Genomic DNA, 14990 nt, shown 5'->3' with positions numbered 1-14990 from the left:
ATAACTTAAATTAGCCCAAATTTAAATAAGACAAAATTTAAATAGAAAAGGCATTGTCCTTGCAAATTGCGACGTAGCTGAAAATTATTTAAAACGTTCACCCTAGACGTAGAGTAGGTACCGACGCCCGTATTCTGGCGTTCGGTGTTTGCTAAGTTCTAAAACCTCTCACAATGCAATTCTGTTCTGGGAATATCTTTTTTACCCTCCACGGGAAAGAGGATGTAATAAGTTTGCTAAGTTTATTTGTATATGTACGTGACATCCTGCTAAAGAAATGTTTGTGTCGGACGCGGTTTTTCACAATAAATACGTTCTTAGACTTGTATGAGTGTAGATCATCATTATCCTATTTTAACAGCCCACAAGTCTTTTGTCGATCATGGGATATGGAGCTCAAACTCACCATTGCAGGTTGGCAGGCATAGGGTTATAATTTTGATTTCGTTATGATCACTATATTTGTGAATGACTTAACAGCCTAACGTGCTCTCCAAGGCACGGGATACGATCACCAAAATCCCAACTCTGGGCTGAGAATGTTTATAGATAATTTCTCGGAATAACTAAAAACTGAATATTTTATATTCCGGCCTAGAGCGTGAATCCAGGACCTCGTGTTGCAAAACCTAGACTAAACAGTGAAGTTAGGTATGCATGGAGATAGAGCGTTGTGATTCTATGGTTTAGAAGTAAATGATCACCGGTAGCGAATATCTGGAATTATCCGAAAATCAATACAACCACGAAACACCTGAAAATCGCTTTAACCACAAATTAACTGATAACCGTTTAAACCAAAATAATTTCACGAACGAACTACTTAGCTGGTTGGGAATTATATACGAATGACTATGGTACATTAATTAAACATTGAACATAATAAATTTAAAAAGTAGATATATAAAATGTTAGGCTTATCTGTGTACCTACCCTTCAAAAATCGATAGATTAATTCCGTGAATTGAGCTTTTAAAATTTTTAAACAATATACAACCCGCACAAAACCTTGATTACATCTATTTTTTGGGTTAGATATTCAACTTTTTTTGTTCCTACAACAGGCAATATATTGAAGTGCTACTAGCATCGCGTATGCTTTGTTTCGTTGTTTATTTTTTTCATATGTGCAACCACAATTTGCTATTTCCCACATAACATACATAACTTAAGGCACAGTAACATACGAATTTCGAGAAAATCACTGCCTGGAGTTGGGAAGTCGGTAATGTCCTTGTGCCTCGACGTTGCTGTGGTATCACCCTAAGCCCAATAACACAAATTAGATCTGCATTGTGGGTTTAAGTTTTGAACTTCCAAACGACTCTCACTATAAGGAGATATACAAATGGAGCGTGGCCCTGTGGCTGTTAAAATAGGATGACAGTAAGACATTTTGATAATATGTTTTTTTTATTTATATAGATATATAAATATTAGCGGACTCCCACGATTTCGTTTGCGTGAAATTCTGCTTATCACAAATCTATATTATAAAAAAATCATTGCTGTTCGTTTGTCTCGCTAAAACTCGAGAACGGCTGGGTCAATTTAGCTGATTTTGGTATTGAAGTGTTTGCCGATTATATATAAGAATATATGGAAAAAGGGTAGGGTAGGGTAAAAGTAGGGTAGGTTTTAGGACAGAGGTAGGGAAAACGTAAGTGCTCAAAATTAAACTCCAAGCTTGATCGGGTCCGCTAGTTCGTGATAAAAAGTAGATTGTGTTTATAACCTATCTTTATTCCAATTTCAACATTGTGGCCAGGTGTAAAAAGATCCAGGAACGAAGATATTTAGATAAATAGAAAATCGATTTCATATCTATACTCTATGTCAACCTAACCCATATTCGGCTCACTGCTGAGCTCGAGTCTCCTCTCAGAATGAGAGGGGTTAGGCCAATAGTCCACCACGCTGGCCCAATGCGGATTGGCAGACTTCACATACGCAGAATTAAGAAAATTCTCTGGTATGCAGGTTTCCTTACGATGTTTTTCTATAGTAATATTTTATAGAGGTAGAGTTTGTGGTAAAGTAGGGGTAATCTCTGGATCTACTGAACCGATTTGAAAAATTCTTTTACCACTAAAAAGCCATGTTATGTGTTCGTGACAAAGGCTATATTGTATCCTAGTATTCTCACGGGGAGGGGAACAACTACGCGGGTGAAACTGCGGGGCGTCGACTAGTTTACATATAATTATTATCACTACGTTCTATGACGCGTGACGATGCTCTACAACAAGGCGCCGCTACGTCTGAGAAGTCTCATAACTTCCAACCGCTGCGTCTGACGGCACAAGTTGTTCACACAAAGGCTACTTATAGCCCTTACAACTAATGAGGATTCATCGCAGAATTATAATCGTATGTAAATTATATAACGCCTTTGTGGTTTAGTGGTTAACTTCTTAGCATAGCTATGGGCTAAATTGTGAATGAATGAATGAGTGAATGAAATATTGTACACCAAAAGTAAAAATAACAAGCAAAAAATTAACTTAAAAACTAACGTACAATAGGTATTTTTTTGTATGTTTGGCAATATTTTTTAATATTCAAGTAATATCTTCAGAAAATGTTAAAAATAAAGTTAATAGCAAAATTACTTCATTGGTTTGTTATCTTATACTATCTGGATCGGAAAATCGTGTTCGTTTCATAAAAAACCCTACTTACTATATACTGTAACCCTACTCTGTATAAAAGGTTTTATTGGTACTTTATTTAATAATATATAATTGTTTTTAGAAATTAATAGTGTTTTGTATTATATTTAGTGTTGAAAAATTAAAAAAAGGACAGAATAAATAAATGAGAGAATTATTATTTGAATTTTAAGACGCCTTATATCACACCTTATAATATTTTATATCATACATTTTCATGTATTACAAATGTGTCGCTTTAATTTCTTAATCTATTAAATAATTTTGGACCGTTTTCTTGGACATTATTTTACTTAAGTAATAATGAACCCACATAATCCCCATGCAAAAATCTGAGTGGGCGCGAGCGCGTAGGGCAAAAAAAAAGTAAAAAAAAGAAAACTTCAAACACGATCTCGGGAAGTGTAAAAGTTTTCAAAGTCCAAAACAAAAAAGCTAGAAGATCCTCGTCGGCCAGCAGTCGCAAGAGAAAACTCGATCGCATTGAAAAAACAAAGAATAACGGATTAACAGCGCAGAGATCCGCTTAAAATATCTTGTTACTGTAATCGGTTTAACCCGGCTCGGGAGTCTCTAAGCGAATAACCCGATTTGACTCTCACCTGATTTACGACTACGTAGATTGTTTCCATTAGGTTGTTCGCACACACTCAATAATATTGACAATATATTATTGTCAATAAAGTAGGGTGCACAATGCACATGACTCATTACGAACGAACTTTTCCATTTTCATTCCATTTCCACTACACGAGTTACGATATGACGGCGAACAAAACATGTCAAAGTTAAAATTCATTTATTTCAAATAGGCTTAGTTTACAAGCTCTTTCGAAACGTCACATACTTACGTTACGTACATTTACGTTAGGTACATGTACGTTGTACGTACTTACATACAACGTACATGTAACGTAACACGTACCTATTATGTCTATACTAGCAGACACCCGCGATTTTATCCGCGTGGAAATCTATGTAAACTTACAACCCCTATTTCATCAATTTAAGGGTTGAATTTTAAAAATTCTTAAATCACTTTTTCTTATCCCAATTAAAACTAACAGACTTAAATTATTTCTTATCCCAATTAAAACTAACAGATGAGGGTACATATTATTTCTTATGCCGGATCTCGTACTATTATGTAAAAGACAAAAGTCCAAATTTATTTATTTCAATTAGGCTTACATTAGAAGCACTTTCGAAACGTCAGATAATAATATTATTAGATAATACTGATAATAGTAAGTCAAAAACTTAAAATGAAAGTTACGAGGGATCCAAACAGTTAGCCTTGGACCGAGAAGAGTCCACAACAAACTCAGCCTATTTATGCACTATCAACCCATATTCGGCTCACTGCTGAGCTCAAGTCTCCTCTCAGAATGAGAGTGGTTAGGCCAATTGTCCACGACGCTGTCACTGGCCCATTGCGGATTGGCAGACTTCACACACGCAGAGAATTGAGAAAATTCTCTGGTATGCAGGTTTCCTCGCGATGCTATCCTTCATCGATGGAGACACATGATATTTAATTTTATATACTATGCATTAAATAATCAAGAAGAGGAAAATATAAATCATCACAAATTCCAATTATGTACAATTTAATTACAGCGCGCGCTATTGTCGGCCACTCAAACACCAGAAGCGGACGTGCTTGAACTTAGTTCATTAAAACGATGATATCTGTTTGCAGTCGATAGTTTTATTAATCAGCGTCGAGTAGACGGGGCGTCAGACGCGCCCTTACGTAAGCTGCCTCCGTAGTACGCCCGCACCGCCCCTCCCCTCGCCCCTCTCTAGATCAATACCCGAGCCTTTGACATGTGCCCCGCGTGCCGCTCCGCAAATATTTACGTTGTGGATACAGATCATAACTAGTTTCATTTGCGTGTTTGTACGCATGATTGGAAGATTTTAATTGACAGTATTGCTTCATCAATCCGGGGAATAGCGTCTGGCGGGGTCTTTTGGCTAATGCCGTGACTGCTGGCGGTTATGTTTGATTGCTTTTTAATATCTTTTTATAATTTTTTGATACACTTAAATGAGCTTTTTGATTTATTTCTTTTGTAGGATGATGACAGATCGATTTGCATTTTAGTAGAAGTCTAATATATAAATACTAGTACATTTTCAAGAGCATTCCTAGTAAGTATATACATATATTGCATGTTTGTATGTATGATTGGAAGATTTTAATTGACAGTATTGCTTCATCAATCCGGGGAATAGGGTCTGGCGGGGTATTTTGGCTAATACCGTGACTGCTGGCGATTATGTTTGATTGCTTTTTAATATCTTTTTTATAATTTTTTGATACACTTAAATTTTTTTGAGCTTTTTGATTTATTTCTTTTGTAGGATGATGACAGATCGATTTGCATTTTAGTAGAAGTCTAATCAATAAATACTAGTACATTTTCAAGAGCAGTTCTAGTAAGTATACACATATATTGCATGTTTGTATGTATGATTGGAAGATTTTAATTGACAGTATTGCTTCATCAATTCGGGGAATAGCGTCTGGCGGAGTCTTTTGGCTAATGCCGTGACTGTAGGCGGTTAGGTTTGATTGCTTTTTATCGTTTTTTGATTGACTTAAGTGAGCTTTTGACTTTTATTTCATGCTTTTGTAGAATGATGACAGATCGATTTACATTTTGTCTATCACATAGATACCTACGTTTTTAGGCTTCTGTAGTCCACGAGGAATGGTTCTGTAGTCATGACCGTCTGTCCGTCCGCGGTTTAGCGCAGAGACTGTTACTACAAGAAAGCTGTAAATTAGCATGAATATGTCAATTAAAAATGTAAACAAAGTCGTAAAATAAAATCTTGAAAAATATTTTTTTCAAGATTTTTTTACGCTCACTCCCCGACATGTAAAGTGGGGATGAATTTTTTTAGCTCGTTTATTTCATAGTGTGGGGTATCTTTTGATAGGTCTTTAAAAGACCGTACTGTAAGGGGTCTTCTACCAACGTATTTCGATTTAAGGATCCGTTTGTAAAATATTCAGCTTTTAAGAGCTAATTTTTCGATGTACACTTTTAACCCCTTCGCCCCCTTCTATTTATATTAACGCTGTTTTACGCTGTCATTCGGGGTAGCGGGGTTTGGAAGTTTTTTTTCTTTCCCGCCTCAACTTCCGATACGAATGGCAACAGTTATTCTGTATGGAAATTCAGAAATATAATAATAATAACAATATGTATTAATTTAATGTGCAGAAAAATATATCCATGTGAAATGTAATTAAGAGCAATACACGTCTTGGAGTTTAATTAGTAATGTATAATGTTGTAGAAGGAATGGAAGGAATTTTTTTGACGGCCTCCGTAGCGCAGTGGTATACGCGGTGGATTTAATGACGGAGGTCCTGGGTTCGATCCCCGGCTGGGCCGATTAAGGTTTTCTTAATTGGTCCAGGTCTAGCTGGTGGGAGGCTTCGGCCGTCGCTAGTTACCACCCTACCGACAAAGACGTACCGCCAAGCGATTTAGCGTTCCGGTACGATAAACCGAAAACGTGTAGAAACCGAAAGGAGCATGGATTTTCATCCTCCTCCTAACAAGTTAGCCCGCTTCCATCTTAGATTACATCATCACTTACCATCAGGTGAGATTGTAGTCAATGGCTAACTTGTAAAGAATAAAAAAAAAAATTTGGAACTTGACACACCACGCTGCTCCAGTGAGGGTTGGTGGAGTTACGGTGATAATTTTAGGGTCATAACTCTTGTAAAGAATACATACTGTATGTATGTATCTTTGTACATCCACTAGTACTTGTAGTATTACTACATACCCTGTAAAAAATGAGGACGTTGTGAAAATGTTTTAGTAACTAAGCATTCGCCTAATCTGACAATGCACATAAATGTAAGCATGAACTCAATGTATTAGCGATTGATTTTCCTTAATAAATAAATCTACTCGTATATAGAAAAGGTTGTTGCGTATCGGAATCCGTAAACTTACAATGATTAAATAAAATATAAAGTGTTAAAGAAGTAGTTTTACACGCTAAAACCAATTATTATTACTATGACAAATGTAGGTTGTGGTAGAAATTACTATAGTGGAATAAATCGGTGCGATTTATTGGAAGTAATGAAACGGAAACGCGTAGCCTGCGAGTTACGCCGCTACGCCGGTGCCTCGAATACAAAACCGTACGTAGCGAAACCTATACTATAATAACAGGATATCTTTACCGGGTCTAAGCTTCGTTATTTTATAAAAAGACTAGCAGACGCCTCGCTGGTTCACTCGCGTAGTTCCCGTTTATGGGAGAATAAGGGAATTTAGTCGGTTATGATATGTGGTTAGATGGCAATTAAATAAAAGAAGTGTTCGCGTTATGAGGTTTACTGCTCGACTATTTTACATGGATCGACACTCGACAGTTACATGCGTGTCTGTATCAGATTGTTTACATAAAGCTTCGTCATTTTATTACATTCACTAAAAGCTAACTTACACGTTTAATTAATCCTAGTCTACACGTTACAAAATAAAATACAATATGCATATGAAAGTCACAAAATAACTTGGCTTTCTATTGGTAAAAGAATTTACAAAATCGGTTCGGTAGCTCTAGAGATTACCGCCTACAATATCACAAACTTTACGTCTTTATAATATTAGTAGGTATAGACTAAGGGACGCTCGCGACTCCGTTTGAGTGAGTTTCTGTTTTTCATAAATACCTCAGGAACCAAGAGTTATTCTGGGGTTAAAAGCAGCATAGTAGTTCTTGTTCCAAGGTCCCATTTAATCACTGTACCAAAATTCATTTAAGTAGATAAAGCGATTTAGCCTCCAAAAGGTAACAGTCGTATTTGATTTTTTATTTTTCTTTTTTATTCTTTACAGGAGTGTGGATTTCCATCCTCCTCCTAACAAGTTAGCCCGCTTCCATCTTATATTGCATCATCACTTACCATCAGGTAAGACTGTAGTCAAGGGCTAACTTGTAAAGAATATAAAAAAACAAACCATATTATGTGGTGGACTATTAGTTTAACTCTTATAATTCTGAAAGTCAACTCGTGCTCGACAGAAGAGACGAATAGGTTTAATGATGACACAGCAGACCAAAGTCTTGGTTCTTCAATTATTTACAAAGAAGTTACTTATTCTGAATAACCTTAGTGAAAGTAATATATTTTAGTTGACATTTAAACAGTTGCATAATAAACCACTTGTATATCAAGTAGTCTCAAATAGCGTGGGAGTATTACACTTTTGGCAGCACACACCTACGCAGCGATTTCGAACGCGATAACGCAAAGGTCAAACGTACGACAATCTATTTCACAATTAAAACACCTACTTGCAACCCACGACTTGTATATTTCAGACTAGCGGACGCCCATGACTTCGTACGTGTGAAATTCAAATATATTTTCCGCAAATTCCGTTTTGACTATTTCGGGATAAAATGTCCATATCTTTTTCTTCTTCTTAGCGTGGCCCCACTATGTGGGGTCCGCTTTGCGACATAATGTATCCAACATTATTCGTACTGTGAATGGTCGGGTATACCGAATTACGGGTTAGGAGGGAATTTTCACTTGTTTTATACATCTTTAACCATTCGCTGCCCGCGAGTATTTTATCGGTGAGCCCGTCTGCGTTAAAGAATCCGACAGTTAGGGAATGCGGTTTTAATCTACCGTTGTGAGCCATTTAAAAAATCTTTATATTCCTCTATCGCGCGGAGCATGATACTGTGCTCGCCTATTGCCCTTAGTGGTAGTTTTATTTTTTTACATGTCACGTAACGGATACGGGCGACCGGTCGTCCATTTAGGAGTCAAATGGTTAAAGTGATTAGAGATAAGATGTATAATGCGGATCTATTAAGTCAGTTGAGCCTCCGAGCTCCGGAGATCGGAGCGGTACGTGTGGCGGAGACGCAAGCCGCAGTTGCTGGCGGTGCCGAGCGGACGCACCAACCTACTTAACAAGGCTCCGTTGACGCGCGCAATCGCACTCTCAATCGTCGCTGACAACATAGATTTATTTCATTGTACTTTGAGTGAACTCACAAAGACTGCCCAGTGGGCTATTTGTTATGGTAAAATGAGTTTTTGATTTTTTATTGTTTTAGTTCTTGTTACTTGTAAAGTTGTAAAGTACAGTTTGGATCGTGCCGCGATGCAAGAACCAGCTCATGACTAAGGGCCCCGTATGGGTTCGAAACTAGTCGGGCATACTCCGACCTAATATCACGTGAGTTTTAGCCGTGTTTCATAATCAATTAATATGAATAACACTCACGATAGTTTAAATTCTAAAATGACCTGTAATGTTAGTGTAAGTTTGTAAATAAATAAATAAAATAATAAAAATAATCTCGCTTACTTTGCCCGATCTTAGGCATCCGACTTCTTGAGTTTGTTGGCTCGAAAGTCCGCGTGTTAAGCCGGCGCTTTTTTGGGCGGCCTCGGCCTTTAGTTCCAGGGACTGCGATGTTCAGACATCTGTTACCCACGTAGCTCTGCGGACGTTGTACAGAAGACGGGTTTCCTGCAGCTTATCTTCCCTAAAAAGTAGCCTATATGTTGCTACTTAACCTCCTCTATCTTCCAGTAAAAGTCCCATCAAAATCGCTTCAGCCGTTCCAGAGGTTACCCCGGACCAACAGAATGACAGATTGACGAAAATTTTAAAAAAGCTTGATTGTGTATCGTGTAAATACCTAAATATAAGCACTTTAGAAAACACAGTTATCTTGAAATCACAGATGTACTTCAATTTCATTTAGTTGTATTGATTATTTATATGTCCTTTTCAAAAAATTTTAACAATGTTAATACAGAACACACATAAAAAAATATACATATACAAGGTCGAATTGAGAAACCTCTTTCTTGTTTTTATTAAAAAATTATAAAAAAATTGTATTGATGATTATTATTTTATTTAAATATTGCTTTAAAAATTCTTTCACCAATATAAAACCACGTTATTTGCAAGGGTCATATGCATAATTATTATATTTTATCCCCGTATTACGGGAACGGGAACTACGCAGGTGAAACTGAAAATCGCCGACTAGTAATCTAAATCAATACGTAAATCGAAAAACTTCAGTAGGATTTTCTTACGAAAATCGCTCGAACCACCAGTTTAATACAATTAGCTATATGCATGTGAAAAATATATATCAGTATTAACATTAACAATCATATTATTGTCAGATGATAATAATTATCCGTTACAAAATCAACCAGTGTTACCCTTTTTTTTAACGTGGGGAAATCCTCATGTATACCTTCTCGCCACGGGGAGGCAAGACGGTTATGTCGGACTTCAACCGACTAAAACCCCACGGTGTTCCGACTCGCCGCCTGATGACTGAGCCACGGGAACATTTCATAAACTACCGCAACTCAGCCAGCAACCAGTGTTATCCTAAGCCAACCCACATTGGAGCAGTGAGGTGGGTCAAAACTCCAAATCCCCTCCTAAAAGGGAACGTCTGTAGCCCTTAAAATAGGCGATAATAATGATAATGTGCATCGCATAAAATAGCAAGTGCAAAATGCGAATACTTTATTCAAAACCGCGGGTCATTATTCACAAATTGATCCGTCGCGTCAGTAAACTCTCGACTGTCACTCGTAAACTTTTTCACTTAGCATTCTCCGGGTTCAGCAGACACTGCCATTATATTATTTTCAAAAAGAACGTTAGTAAAGCTTTAAAACATGACCAATATTCCCTTTAAGCTAACTAAAAGCATGTCATAGGAATGGATTTAATGATCAGGATCACCAATTGATCTATTTCAGATTTTCAACTGTAGTGAAATCAACCTTAATATTGAAATAAAACCGGTTAGGTGAGTGACGAGACATGCACAATGTAGGATTCCGTAAATTAAACTAGCACTTTAAAGCGTCAATAATGCACTAATGGATGCCTAAATTGAATATTATGAATACTTTTAAAGACCTATACCATAATATCGATAGACGGGAAAAAAAAATCGTGCTCACTTTTTATGTAGAGAGGTACGCTAAATTTTATTTTTCAAAGTTTTTATTTTGTCAATTTCTATACTTGGACTATTCTTAATTAACTAGGGGACGCCCGCAACTTGGTCTTGAAGTTCTGTTTTTCACAAATCCCGCGGGAACCATGTGTTTTTCGGGATAAAAAGTAGCGTATAGGTTACTTTACAACCATTGAAATGGATTCAGCCGTTTCAGACATAGACAAACAAAAATTTTTAAAAAATATTGAATAAGTTTTAGTATAGTGTCAAACGTGAAAAAACACACTTATTTTAAAATCACAGAGAGATTTTGATAATGATGCCAAATTGAAGCTTTCTAGTTTCAAGGGTCTCTGAGCTATGTTACTAATAACTTTATTTAAAAAATATACTGTTAATTCTTAGTTTCAATTTATTTTAATTTAATTATTCATATTTTAGGCTGATTATTAGTGGACAATTTTATATAAGTAATGAAAATTGTAATAAATTTAAGCATCTGCTAGGTACTGATAAAAAGCTATACCAACATTATTATGTTATAACAACACACCATTACAAAGCTCATATTTTTTCGAGGAACGTCAATTGAGTTGTTCGAAACAAAAATATCCACCGAACTAAAACAAGACTATATCAAAAGTTTCAGGAAAGTTTTAGCAAATCGTGCGCGAATCCTAACATGAAATGACAGTTCTCTGCTAAAACATTTTGCAGATCAATTGTCACGAGAACTGCAAAAACCTTCAAAGTCCCGTTTACTTTTCCGAAAATGATCTATCACCTTTCCAACAGCCATTTAAAACTTTTTCGTTTTAGATTTCGCATTCGGTACTTTGTAGTGGAAAAGTCACATGTTATGCCAGTAGGTATTCCTTTGAGATACGTGATAGCCCAGTGAATATGACCTCTGCCTCCGATTCCGGAGGCTGGTGGGTTCGACTCCGGTCCGGAGCATGCACCTCCAACTTTTCAGTTGTGTGCATTTTAAGAAAATTAAATATCACGTGTCTCAAAACTGTGAAGGCGTGCGTGTGTGAAGTCTAGCAATCCGCATTGGGCCAGCGTGGTGGACTATTGGCTTAACCCGTCTTACAGGAGACTCGAGCCACTATTTGTCTTTCCTTTTCAAAAGCTCAACCTGACAGTTTGCGAGCACATTAATCTACCATGAATTAAAACGGATACTATGAAAAATCATGCTCCAAGTCGCCAGGTACTTAGTTTCGTGGTAACCTTTCGAAAAACACTTCTCATAAAGTTTATGGGCATCTATCGAAAGATTACCCTCATACCCATCACCATGGCTGGAGTGCAAGGTGCAACCCCGCACTAGAAAGCGCAGTGTAGGTCGATGACCCCCACCAGGTGGACTGACGACATCAAGGGATTCGCTGGATGTAAGCGGCTTAGGACCGTGATTTTTGAAAGTCCCTACAGGTTTTGGTAGGGATTCATAGCCCGACCTGAAATTCGTACTTACGACCACATAAACAAAGGCCGTATAAAATGACCACTGAGGCAAGGCAGACGTAATACAAGTTTGTAAAATATCCTTGTCATCGGTAAACAGTGACAAGTGTCCAGAGGAACTGTGGCCCCGTGAGCTGAATGGAAGGAGGGAAAAGGTAACTTATTGTACGCCCACGATAGTTTACGCTTTTATTGTCTGGCTAATGGAGAGTAAAATTGTTCTAACTCCTACACTACGACGAAGGTGGAACGAGTTAATTGAAGGCTTACTCGTATGTTACAATAGTCGGGTGTGTTTGCTTAAACAACTTTATCTTGGAGTATTTTTATCTTGTTTTAAGCTAGTATTAAATACGAATTAGGCAGTCGTAAATTAAAATATTATTGTTTAATAATTTAAAAAGATTGGTTTATATGCAAAATGAACTTACTAACTAAGAGATATTTTTATGAGAAGAAATACGATAGTGACAAATTTAAATTTTAGTTTTAAAATAGTTTTAACAATAAATGCATTTTTACAGATAGCTGGATCTAGATTATTCTATCTGAGGGGTTGGTACAACATTATTTTTTACGTTTTTTGGATTTTTTGACTGCTTTTTAACTTTTTGCGATAGTCTCTGGTGCCATCCCTAGACGGGATGTCCTAAACAGTTGCTTTAATAGTTTATAGGCTAATACAGGAATGGTATTCGTGCCCGAAGCACCACAAAGACGTTACAAACATCAAATGGAAAGAGAATCGACCACATGGCTACAGGCTCGGCACAACACATAATTTTTTTATATTTATTTAATTATATATAATAATTACAATGATAAAAATTAAAAGATGCAGACATAAACTTGTTAAAGTTTTTCTGCGCACCCTTCGCCTTTGAAAGTGCTGTAATTAATGAATCTACTATGAACTTAAAAATAATTAAAAATTAAAAAGAAAAATCTAATTTTACAATTAAAACTACACATAATACATAAAAACACTACATTTAACTTAATATAACAATAATTAGAAACAAAAGGAAATATATATTTCTTTAAATTATTTTATTTTAACCCTAGATATAGGGTGTGTCCTTTTATTTCACCGAGAAACACATTCCAAGAGCTGGCTCAGTGATAGTTTTCAGTACTACGCTAGAGTACGACGAATCCTATGTAAATACTATTCTAGACTTCTCTGCAATATAAGTTTGACTACTACAATGTCAATACCCAATTTCCTTTTCAAGTATAGTAGTATTTATCAAGGAGAACCTACCACCCAATTTGTGCTGATTTAACAAGGACGAATAACTATTCATTAAAAAACTAGATGCACATAACTGAATAGTTGGAAGTGAATGCCCCGGACCAGATTCGAACCTACGCCCTCCGAATCGAAGGCAGAGGTCATATCTACTGGGCTATTACGTCTCTACCCTGCCCTTTATCATTTAGTACTTAAAATAAATAAATGAATATAATTATTGATTTGGTATTTTAATTGTTGTTGATTGTTAATATAAAGAATTTTTTTTTAAAATTAAATTATGACATAATCCTGACCTTTCATAAGCGCTTGTAAACTAAGCCTAATTGAAATAAATGAATTTTGTTATTTTTCATTTTTCTTCAAGAGATTGAAAGACAATGTAATAGCTATTATTATACTCTACTGATATTGTCGGTAACGTTCATATATGCAAAAATGTAATGCATATCCTGAGGATTACTAGAACCTATATTGCAGAAAAAATTTCCATTTATAAAATGTATATGTACGTACTATGCCTACACTTTGATCTTAGCCAAAAGGCCGAGAAGCGATAGCCTTGTGGATATGACCTCTACCTCCGATTCCGGAACGTGTGGGTTCGAAACCGTTGTGTGCATTTTAAGAAATCAAATACGTGTCTTAAACGGTGAAGGAAAACATCATGAGGATACCTTAATTCTCTGCGTGTGTGAAGTCTGCCAATCCGCATTGAGCCAGCGTGGTGGACTAAGACCTAACCCTTCTCATTCTGAGAGGAGACTCAAGCTCAGCAGTGAGTCGAATATGGGTTGATAACTGTGCCTACCCTAGTTAAAAGCTTTGTACACCCCAGACAACAGAGTTCACTGCTCCACTGTGCGGTTGACAGTGAATCGAATTCATCAATCAAACGTAGCGATATTACATATTCTGTTACAAACATAGAAGCGGATATCTCGAACCCGTATCGTAAAGTTTGTACGGTGCAGTTTCTAAACCGCCACGCCTTAGTCGGGGATGTGTTTGGCAAAACGCCGCTTGGTAACGTGTGTCCTGCAAAATGTTACCAGCTGCAGTTGCTTATAACTTACGTGCTGTTAGATTTATGCATCTTCGAGCTAAATTACGTAAGTGCTCATATTTTATCGGGGTATGGAAACAACGGAAAGATATATTAGATCCTTACATATGAAATTGGCGTTTTGTCTTACTGGCCATTTTGACCTCAAATATCTCCTCAGTAGCAAACGCCGCGCGGAAAACGAGGATAATATATAGCCTATAGCCTTCCTCGATAAATGGGCTATGTAACACTGAAAGAATTTTTTAAATCGGACCAGTAGTTCCTGAGATTAGCGCGTTCAATCAAACAAACAAACAAACAAACTCTTCAGCTTTGTATATTATTCAGCTCTATATATTAGTATAGAGTATAGATCTCATGTTTTTGTGTTTTGAGAACCCTAATTTGTTAGTTTTTTCCTCTTTTGGTTTTTTTCTTTGCGTCACTTAGTTTACAAAATGGAAAACAAGGGGTAAATTTCAACTCCGATGAGGCAGTCCAATGCGACTCCAAAGATTTTATT

The 14990-nt window shown here is 36.6% G+C and overlaps 1 protein-coding gene and 1 pseudogene across 2 annotated transcripts in view; both read right to left on the bottom strand.

The window, feature by feature from the left end:
• The window catches only part of LOC112052162 (voltage-dependent calcium channel subunit alpha-2/delta-4), a 112635-nt gene that overhangs the window by 95188 nt on the left and 2457 nt on the right, over nucleotides 1–14990 (bottom strand). The gene's annotated exons all lie outside the window — the stretch shown is intronic.
• On the bottom strand, nucleotides 13837–13977 carry LOC128198505 (U2 spliceosomal RNA; annotated as a pseudogene).

The sequence above is a fragment of the Bicyclus anynana genome, chromosome 1 (assembly GCF_947172395.1).
Source record: "Bicyclus anynana chromosome 1, ilBicAnyn1.1, whole genome shotgun sequence".
NCBI lineage: Eukaryota > Metazoa > Arthropoda > Insecta > Lepidoptera > Nymphalidae > Bicyclus > Bicyclus anynana.
This window is presented reverse-complemented; position numbering and strand designations above follow the sequence as displayed.